At 38.7% G+C, this 10,513-nt stretch overlaps 1 long non-coding RNA gene across 1 annotated transcript in view; it reads left to right on the top strand.

Annotated features, from left to right (window-relative positions):
* The window catches only part of LOC147757076 (uncharacterized), a 3,510-nt gene extending 2,213 nt beyond the window's left edge, over positions 1-1,297 (top strand). The window contains exon 2 of the long non-coding RNA XR_015324908.1: positions 1,022-1,297. This is a non-coding gene — a long non-coding RNA (uncharacterized LOC147757076). The remainder of the gene's footprint in view (positions 1-1,021) is intronic.
* Positions 1,298-10,513: the final 9,216 nt, after the last annotated feature.

Below are 10,513 nucleotides of genomic sequence, written 5' to 3'. Positions count from 1 at the left end.
TAAATATGTATTCAGGCTTCTATTCATCGGTTGAAATTGCTCGCTACTGAACGCGTTGCTCCCGACAGCCTAGAGATTCGTCTACCTATGTACCTATATATTCCCATTTGAAAACAGATTTGTAGTCTATGGTGCGCCCGTTTTACGAAATCAATGGATTACTCATCAGATGACTTCGTAGGATCATTTCGCGCAGCGTTTTCTACTATTTCGGAACGATATATATCTATCTATCTACAATCCATGTTATGTCAATTTCGGCATTAACTTAAAAACGGCGTATATGACTCTAGGTTTCTAATCTATTAAAAGTATTTTTCAAAGCTGTCTTCTCCTATCTAAGAGATAAAGATCAACAACTCAATGTAAATGAGGATGCTCAACGTAAGAAATAGATCAAACCGTCCGCAGGTTGTGCAACGGTCACATTACTATACTCCCCTCTGTATCTTTCTATCCATCAAAGCGCTTCTTGTCATTTATCTGTTACAACACGTGGCATCTAGCCGATACATGGAATTTCAGAAAAAGAAATGTTACGATAAGCACACTGCGTCGGTGAAACTCCACTAGGATATAGTCGGGATAATGACATAAATGAATCCACTTCAGTATTTACATATGTATTGTTATTTTTGGTCTTATGACAAGAAATAAAGCGCAAATATGGGATGTAACTATTGTACGCTTGTCAGTCTGTATTAATCATTTACCGTACAGTGGAGAAATAAAGAAACCAAGTACACTGGAACGTATTAGAAATCAATGGAAGGTGCAAAACTATAAGGATACGATTTGCCGGAGGCGTCGATCACAGACATGCGACCGGCATTGCCGGTGGTCCCTCACATCTCGGATGGCTCATTGAATCTAATTCGTTCCAATCCCTCTTCAAGAATAACGTGCCTCGTATTTAGGCGGGAATTCAGACAGAGATACAGTATTTCTTTAATATATATATACACATACTTGTTGAGTTGCTTAGTAATACATATTGACAAGCTTAAGATTTCCATTACAGGTATCGTGCGCTAAATAGTTTGTGTTGAGCGAAAGCGCCGTCTCCTTATCGGTTGTTTACTGTGGCTAGAAAGTGTCGACAGATTCATAAAAAGAGTATTTTAATGCGACCATCAAGACCAGTTTGATTCGTCGGAAAGCGCCCTTTGAACCGCTTTTCTTTTATGACCGCCGGTTTCGACTAAACATGCGACGTATTTTCTAAGCGGAAACCAAACAGAAATGTATGAATATATCTATTCCTGTTGTTAAATAAATTAGTGGCCGCCATTAGCAACCGCGCTGTATTTTTACCAATGTATTTTTCCCATCGGTCAAAATCTAGACGAGGATTTTCTCTGCGCAGAATACTGTGAGACTCGCCACTAGAACTATTATTTTTGCTGGAAGTTCCATTTGTTAGCGATATTCTTGTCCATGGGTTACGGTTTCGTGGCACATTTTCATAGCAATGACTAGATATTGAAAACACAATATTATTACTCTTGTCCAAATCTTGATAGCTAGCGTTCATGCATAAAATTTAGTTTCAATAAGGGCAACGTCCCACATGCATTTTGTTTGCTTCAGTTTATGAAGTCGTTCTTAGTCGCTTTTGCATACTTCACAACGTTTGAAGCGCACTTACATAACCATTTATGGACGAGGAGCGTAATCGTGGGAACACACGTGTTGTTGGCCCAGCGACACCAAACGATTGATGATTCCCGACGATACAGACAGCAGGTCAATCGATATAATCATTTGTATTTGAATAGACAAATGTAGTTCAGCATAACTTGTACGTGTATATATATACAAACTGTTCACCCGAAATAGACAAAGATTATTCTGCTGATTCTAAGGAAATAGTGGACCTCGATCGTCTAGAAATGTTTGTGTCGAATTAATCTGGTGATTGGCGATGTCAACATGACAATCGACATCGGCGTTTAAAACGTGCGCTATTAATTTAATAAATTATTTACGTTGCAAGATTTTAGATATTTTTTGATGGTTTTAAATAGTAATGAAGGTTTTCGAGTTGAAATGTTTACAGGTCAACCTTTATATAATCTACTCACTGTCTGTAGACATACGAGACGGAATAGGACCCTGTGATGATTTGCCTAAAAGATTTAAAGGAAACAAGTGGATGGGCCAAGGATACCTCGGCTAAAATGAGGACTTGGCTAATAGGATTTACTTCGCAACCTGGTAATAATCAACGTATGTGCTACATTCAGTTAACAGACGTATTTAAGACGTTTTAGCTCGTAATATGAATATATCTATATTAACCAGTAAATCACTTTGAAGTGAAGAAGTGAGTGCTAAGTCAACCGAATGTTTGATAAGAGGATGTTTAGATTTATTGTTATCCCAAAGAAATGGGAATGTTATATCATCACGCTTGTTTATAAATCGATATCGATTCGATTTCAGTTCGCTTCCATTTGAGGCGTTGTGCTGCCTGCAGCTGATGGCGACAACGTTTGTAATATTTCTTGTAACGCACATCGGGCCTTGTCATTGCGGCGCGGCTGTTAATGTTTGTTGCCTGATGTTTGTCCTTCCCGGACTATCGCTGTTGTTGACATTGTTCCGGTTCGACATGGCAACTTCAGCAGTGGTCGCTGTTGTTAGCGAACGACCTTGTGGGCGTGCAAAACCATTCACGCGCCCATTCAACAACTTTTTGTCACCAGATCCGGCAATATTTAATGCGGTAAACTAGTTTGCTCAGAGATCCTAGCAGCTGACTGGCGAACAAGCCAATAGACCATCGTCACCCGAAAAGGTCGATGGACTTTTACGCGTCCTTATGCGGACCAATTAATAATAATATATCGGCACGATGTAAGATATCTTTATGACGGTACTTGTTTTCGAAAGTCGACTTTCCGCATCTGATTAATCTACACCATAATCCATCGGTTATCTAACTATACGTTCCTACTTTTCTGACGATTTTGTTACCACAGCTTTATGGACCACGTCAGATTACTGCTAAGTGTGTTTGTTGCCATTGTACGATATTGACAAAACAAATTTCACTTTACTATAGCATCTTTCTAATGCTCCATGTTTTACGTTGCACCGTTAGGATTTGAATATTCGTAACGAAGGAAGGTTCGGCAAGATTTGTTGCTTATTCTGTACTAATATTTCCAATAAAAAGGCAATATTTTAACATCATTGGTTTTTGATAGTTTATATCATTTATACAGTGAGAGATTTTTAGTGTTATACACGAAAGTATCGCACACTGGGTCATTCTATTTCATGTGTTGTAATCGTGCTTTCATCTATTTTATCTCTTTAGCGTATCTCAAAGTGCCTACTGTGCATATTGATGGAATGGCCGACAAGGCCAAGTATTTCTGTAAGAACCTTCATTCTTCATTTGAAGTAACTAAGGCCTCTGCTGTAAAGTCTTCTCTAGAGTGTACTGCGCTCTCCCAGAAATCGTTTTTACGTTTCAACTTTTTCGTCTCTACGTTATGGCTTCTTTGAGGTAACAGAAGAACAAACCCGAAAAATGTCACCATTAGAATTTGTTAAGCACGTATGCTGTCATACTATTCAACGAGGTTTATTCTTAGAGCGAGATTTTTAATACCGTATGTAAGGGCGTCTACTTGTGAGTCGTTGGTGTTTAACATATGCTCAGATATATAATAACTATTAATAGATACTGAAAAAATTGCCAAATGTGAGGAGTACTCGCGTCGGTATTATAGTCCATTGCTAAGTTTTAGGTCAACTGTAATTTTTTATATATATATATATACATATATATATATAAATATATAAGCTGTCACTATGCAGTAACAACACCGCGTATGCGCTGTAAGTATATCAAACTGTTAGAATGACGAAATATACATCTTGTTAGTCGGAAGCAACAGCCCCACTGTTGGACGTCCATCAAATCTTTCACGGGATGTACCTGTCGCACTAAGCGCACTCGGAATATCGGTTTCTAGTTGTTGCTTTCTGCCTTGTTACCCGCCGCGTTTGAAGACTACGCTTATAAATCAAGGGACGCTCCAGCGGTGTTCCATTGACGTTTTCATGATCGGATCATGCGCGAGCGTTGGCGACACGTTTGCAATAGAATAACGGACATATGTTAGATGACCTGCAGTGGCTATACTTATCTCAGTTTGCTGTTTTCTTTAAAGCGCATGTATAGCATATTGGTTCGCTTGAATATAGGAATATGGAACATATCAGGCGTGTGGACATACGCATGGGAGCGGCATTGAAATTACTGGTTGTCTGTAAAATTTCTCCTATATGAGCCAATTGTTTACTATACTCAATGGAAGAAATAGCTCGTCCAAAAAGCACGTCGGGCGAACGCGATATACACACAAGAAAACCTACAAGGTAATAACTGCTCCAAATACAATGCCAAAAGCCATGCGCTTGCAGTGCTACTTACGTCCGTTTTTAAGAACAATCGTAACTCGCACCTCAGTGCATTACATCACACTATTCTAACACTATCCAGAATACGTTGCCGAAGTGTGTGGCTGTAAGTTTATGAAATACAGGGTTACCATCATACTTATACATAATAGTAATTTGGCCTTGTACGTACAATAGATCTTACAATGTTTGAATTATTGGTCGTTGAAAGTGTATTAGGCATATGGCTCTTCGTTTGGTAACTGTAACAGCTGAGTTCTCTTTATCTGATTAAAAAATATACACATTCGACTATAGTTCGACTGCTATAAAGCATCTGAATTTACGCCACGCCAGCTATAAATCTAGTTAAATCCTATGACCCAGGAACAAAATAGCTTTCCTTTATTCGTCTCGTTCATAAGCACAACAACGCGACCTCACGAACTTCACATTGATGCTACCAATAATATTTGTGAAGTGTGTCAAAGTACTTTAGCACCGAGTCAATTATACTTTGATAAGAATCGAATAGCATTATTTCATAGAAGAAAAATATGATTTTTTTTCACATAAACGCTGGTAAAAACTTGCTTTCGCCGTCTCTTGCCTTTTTCCCCAATAAGTATGTGAGAGCGTGTCCGTCGGGGGCTAACGTTAACGTCAAATGGGCAATTAGACAGACAGCAAGGTGATTAGATGGCCATGGAACAATCGTACCCATCGTAAAGCGACGCTGATATCTTGCACATACGAGGTCTGTCTACTAAGGGACCAGCGATGGGACACTTTTGTTACAGGTTATCACCCTCTGGTTTGTCGCGCAGAAGTTGAAAAGAAAAAGATAAGCTTAGAAGAGTGGTGAAACTTTCATTTTCTGCTACCTGAACTGTTGTCTTGTTCCTTGGCTAAGATTACGTGTAATCATTTAGCAGCGGGTGGCGAGTTATGGCGGCAACGGCCGGTTGTGTCGTTAGTGCTGGTGAATCTTTCACCGAAATGAAGTGTCGTCGCTACTAATTTTTTGCTATTTTGTGATACTCAGAATGACATATTTCCTCTATCTGCGTAGGTGTCAGCATGACGGACAATAGACCGACGAAATGCGTTAATCCCGTAGATGGTTAAGTAATATCTTTGATAACTTTTTCATCCTTTTCTGGTCCTGTTCTGTTTGATGGAAGAGGGTCATGTATGTCAACAATATAAAGTAGTACTGCTGCTGCTGCTGCTGCGATAGTAGAGCAAAAGTCATGTCATGACTTTTTAAGGCAGATTTTTAAGTGTGTAATTGCAAGGTACTAGCGAATGCAGATGTGGTTCGTTACGTGTACGTACATACTGCATATACAGGTACCACTGTATATGCAGTATGTGCGTACGCAGTATGTAATAAATAACGGCCATCAGAACACGAAACTGTTGGTTGGGGAACGATTTTTCTAATTTAACGTTCGAGTCGGTTTTCGGAGCAACGTTCGAAATGAAATGTTGTTTTGATCGAGGCGCTGCATAGATAAGTGTTTATGATAAATATACACGGAACTTAACCTTTTTCCGATACTACCATCTGGCAACAAAGTTCGTTCAGAATCGAATACGCTGGGAAGGAAATATGTTGCAATACTACGATTAAGCGCAGGATGTGTTTCGTAACATCTGTGCGTTTTGATCCGTGTGTCGGAGGAATATGTGGCATAAGATACAGTTCTGTCTAAAGATCAACAGCCGCTAAAACACCAATCTCTGGTGCAGTGATCGCGACAGGCTGCTAGTATTTAGACCAACCTCTTTAAACGTTTCGCTTATACAAACTTTCAGGACCTCGAAAGCACCTCTGCTGATAGACTAGATCGATTTGTTTTAAATATGCTATTCTCATATAGATTACATTATATGGGCTGTTTATTAGGTCGAGGAATTTTCGATATGAAAGCTATGTGAACATGCTGGACAATACTACAGTAGGTATGTTTGGGCTATAAACACTACGACAAGCACTGTTTATTCTTATGTACTAGCAAGGCCTACAACAGCAACTAGTGATTGTTTTAAAGCATGCGCTACGTAGCTAAATGAAGACATCCTTTGATGCATCTTATAAATGAAAAAAACCTATGACGGTGCTTCTCTTACTTATACGAATCCAGCTAACGGACAATGTGTCAAGTTCGGTAGACAAAAAAACTTGGCGATGTTGTATCGTGAAGGGTTTAACTTTGTATTATTAATTGAAATCTGACTGTGAACTCTCAACTTTTATCCTCACAGTTAGGCAAAATCTAGCCCTGAAAATAATTATTGTTGTTATTAATATTACTGCTTTCTACCTCAGTAAATCTGAATTTGGCTTTAACCGTGGTATGATTGCATACTTGTTTTTTATTAGAACTGTATGTTGTGCACCAATAGGTGAATTCAAGGAATCGATACCATAACATGTCGTCGACGTCAAAAAATGTCTATTTTTTCTGTTTGCTGGAGGAGATCTGAGTCACAAAGAATAATTTTTCGTTTTCTATCGCTCATAAGTCAAACGTCTATATCTGGCCAGTGTATGGGATATAGTCAGTATCAAATAAAGTTGAAAAGATCATAATTTTGTAGAGCATACAATACATATTGTATGTAAATGAGTATAGACTTAAACTAAACGAAAAAATGAATTCTTCTTAACAGAGGCATTCATGTCTGTTTTCAATAAGAGCTTTTATACATTTAATATTTATTTTTTAACATTTATAATTAAGTCCGATTGATGCAGCTTTTGCGTAGGCTAACAAAAGAACCGCACCCTTATGATATATGTAGTATTCATAGCATTGCATGGATTCATTCTTGTGCGTGTTTTTTTTTGCGATCGCTTTAACAGATAGATCCACGCCTATGCATTATAGTCGTTTTTAATCTACTTTATAGATATTTATGATTATGGATTACCTCTTTAATTAATCTGTAACGAACGCGTTTACGGACACCACTTTGAGTGAGTTGAACGAATTTTATTTTTACTTGATTGTATACACTTACAGCGCTCTAATTTTATAACGAAGTATACTGTTAATTTAGCACTGTACAGCAAGCGCTTTAGCTACCCCGAAATTAGAAGAGTCTAGCAAACTATACACAAGGTCCTTCTTGAATAAACTTTTTTTCACAGTCGTACATGCTTTAATTGTGAATGTAAATTGCAAATAATAATCACTTTGGACTTATAAGCTAGACATTTCCAACTGTACACCATTATGTATAATCGGGGTACATGCCCAAATCTTTACCTATTCCGTGGGCCTAAGCCTTCAGTTGACTTTTAAACTGTGCACAATTAGCAAACGAACTTCGGAAAATATCTATAACAAAGTCGTTGGAGAATTTCATACGATTATATGAGCGAATGATTAGATTGCATCAGAGCCTTCTTTCTCAAGGCAGCACTGGGACTGCAAATAACGACCTTTGTTCACCACGCATATTTCTTAGTCGACTCGGTACTCCTCTTCGAAAACCCGCGTCACCGCCTTCAGCTTTTAGATACCTTCAAAAATTAAGAAAGCAAAAACATTGAGAAATCAATAAGGATTCGAGTACGACTAAGATCAGCGGATCAAAATAAACGAGCCGGATATATTGACGTGTCGCTCCGCCATGCATGAGTTCCAGTACGGACTCTTATGTATGGGAACATGGATCTTACGAGTCTAACGATAGTTTAAGTCCTTCAGATTCGAGGAAAATACGCACACATTATACTGTTCATTGTACTCATCTGATACTGTCTAAGCTCTTTGATTACTTGCAGTGAAGTTGAATAAATGAAATATGATTTTATATTTATGATTGCCTGTAGTTATATATAATTGGGATAAACATCCAGCATTCTTCAGTCTGCACAGAGTAATTCACTGGATCCATTAGCAGACAAGATCTGGGAAATATTTACGCCGGCTCTTGTTTATCTTTTGCTATAGTCTGATTGAGCGTCATTAAGGACAAAGAGTTTAGATGTCGCTAAATGCTGAGCGTCAACACTCAGTAACCATCTGTCTGTTCCTAGCTGTGATTAGCGAGCACTTATGAATACACTGAACGAAAAGGGTTTCAGTGAAACCACACTTATTAAATGATGGAATGATTTTAGGAATCTAAATTATGAGGCCCAAGGCAGCAGAGGGAATTACATTCCATAGTTAAAGCTTTTGAGTGAAATTGTAGTAAGGACACTGAAGGTAAAACGAAAAACAAAAAAAATACTAGTTTTCAAAACTAATCTAAATCAGATGATTACACGTGTAGTATCGGCTGAAAACAATTTCGCAACTATTACCGGGTAAAAAATGCCGCCGCAGATGAGACATGGGTCGGATTGCGGCGGTCATCAGAGAAGTATAACGAGGAGGCGAAAAAATGGCGTTAAAAAGGACAATAAGCGACTTTAGGGCACTGCTGAATAAGTTCGAGCCTAGGCGGATACTTATACACATAGCAAATACGATTTCTTATTATAAGATATTGCCTCAAAAGGAATCAGATAATCTTGTCAGATGTCTCAAACTCCTGAGGAGCCTTATGGATGTGTGACACGGCAATCAATAGCATGGAGTGTGGCTTTTCAACAACGATGAACGATTTCACTTCCATGCTTTAGTCACGGCCCGTATTAAGGAAAACGGATAGGACGGCGACTTCAGCTTCCAGATGCCCCGGAATGATTGCTGTTGCTTCCACATCTCAAAAAATCCTATAGATAAAGTGGCGTCTCCTACTGTCGATTTTCTTAAAGAAATCACCAATAACGAATATAGATATGGCTTTCCAAATCACAGGTGCATAGGCATCAATAAGCTCCCGATCGCTAGCTTCAACGGACAAAAAAATAAAGTACATGTAACGTAAGTTCTAGGTCTGACTTTTTAGAATATATCTAGTAGTACGAAATGGAATGTTCATTTGTGACAACATTACTATTATACGATAATGAAAACAGTAACCTTTGTTGCGAGTATCGTTTTGCCGAAAAACGTAAGTAAATTGTTCAGTGTATGGTTTAGGTGTATTCCGATTGTGCAGTCAGCAACAAAGCGATATTTCGACACGAGCTTACGATTTGACAGTAAATCAAAATCTGATATTGCAGCAGTAGCACAGATTGGGCCAAAGCTTAATGTCAGCTCTAGCGAAGAAAATAGGTGCTGTTCTAATAATCTAGCGTTTGATCAATGATTGAAATACTACAAGGCGTTGAATGTAAGTCGTTCAGCATCATCTGTGCATGACACGGCTCCAATTCTTCCAAACCCACCAGCCCGAAGTACATCCATTCCTCAACTCCCCTGAATGGCGGCATAAGGTAGTTTAATGCTTAGAAAATGCATTTCCACGGTCGTGATTTTCATCTAAATGTGATTAAAGATCTAGTACAAGGTCGAAAACTAGTTACTTACAGCCATGAAATATTTGTGGGTACTAGTGGAGAGATTAGAAATTAGATGTGTTTTGGTAGGCAACCATACATGTCTGAGATTAGATCCTCATGTTGTTTATTTTACTGAACATTTAAAGTCAGCTTTTAAATATTTTGATAGCTTCACAATTAACATCCGAGAGGGCAATATATATCATAAGTACACAATCTTTTGTATAACTCAAAGCCTAAGTAAGCTTGTCCTGTGATGGGTGGCTAATTTCGAAAATAGTAAGCTTGAGAAGTGTAATCATTGTAAGCTAGCCACTTAATGGTAAGCTAAAACGAAAAATACAGAGTTACACTCGGGGATCGAACCCAAGACCCCATGGTTGTCGATCCTGCCTCCTGCACACCGAATCATTTGTACATGCTTGCCACAGATGAAAATCTTGTTCACGTGGATGCGTTCCGATGAATTTTTGCCAGACTTCAGGCACGCAGTGTAGCTCAGTGGGTAACGTTTTTGCCTGCTAATCTCCGAAAGACGTTGTGGTCTAGGTTCGAACCCGGGCATAGACCCGCTTCGTTTCGTGCTGTGAACTAGTGGGCTGATGGATAGCGATACCGGACGGAAGTCATCGAGGCACGCAATTCTGAATCCCATCATACGACTGCTCTTTAGCATAAGATATG

This window comes from Varroa destructor, unplaced genomic scaffold, assembly GCF_002443255.2.
Source record: "Varroa destructor unplaced genomic scaffold, Vdes_3.0 BEIS01000003.1, whole genome shotgun sequence".
Lineage (NCBI taxonomy): Eukaryota > Metazoa > Arthropoda > Arachnida > Mesostigmata > Varroidae > Varroa > Varroa destructor.
Note: the sequence above shows the minus strand (reverse complement) of the source record. Positions and strands in the feature narration are given on the sequence as shown.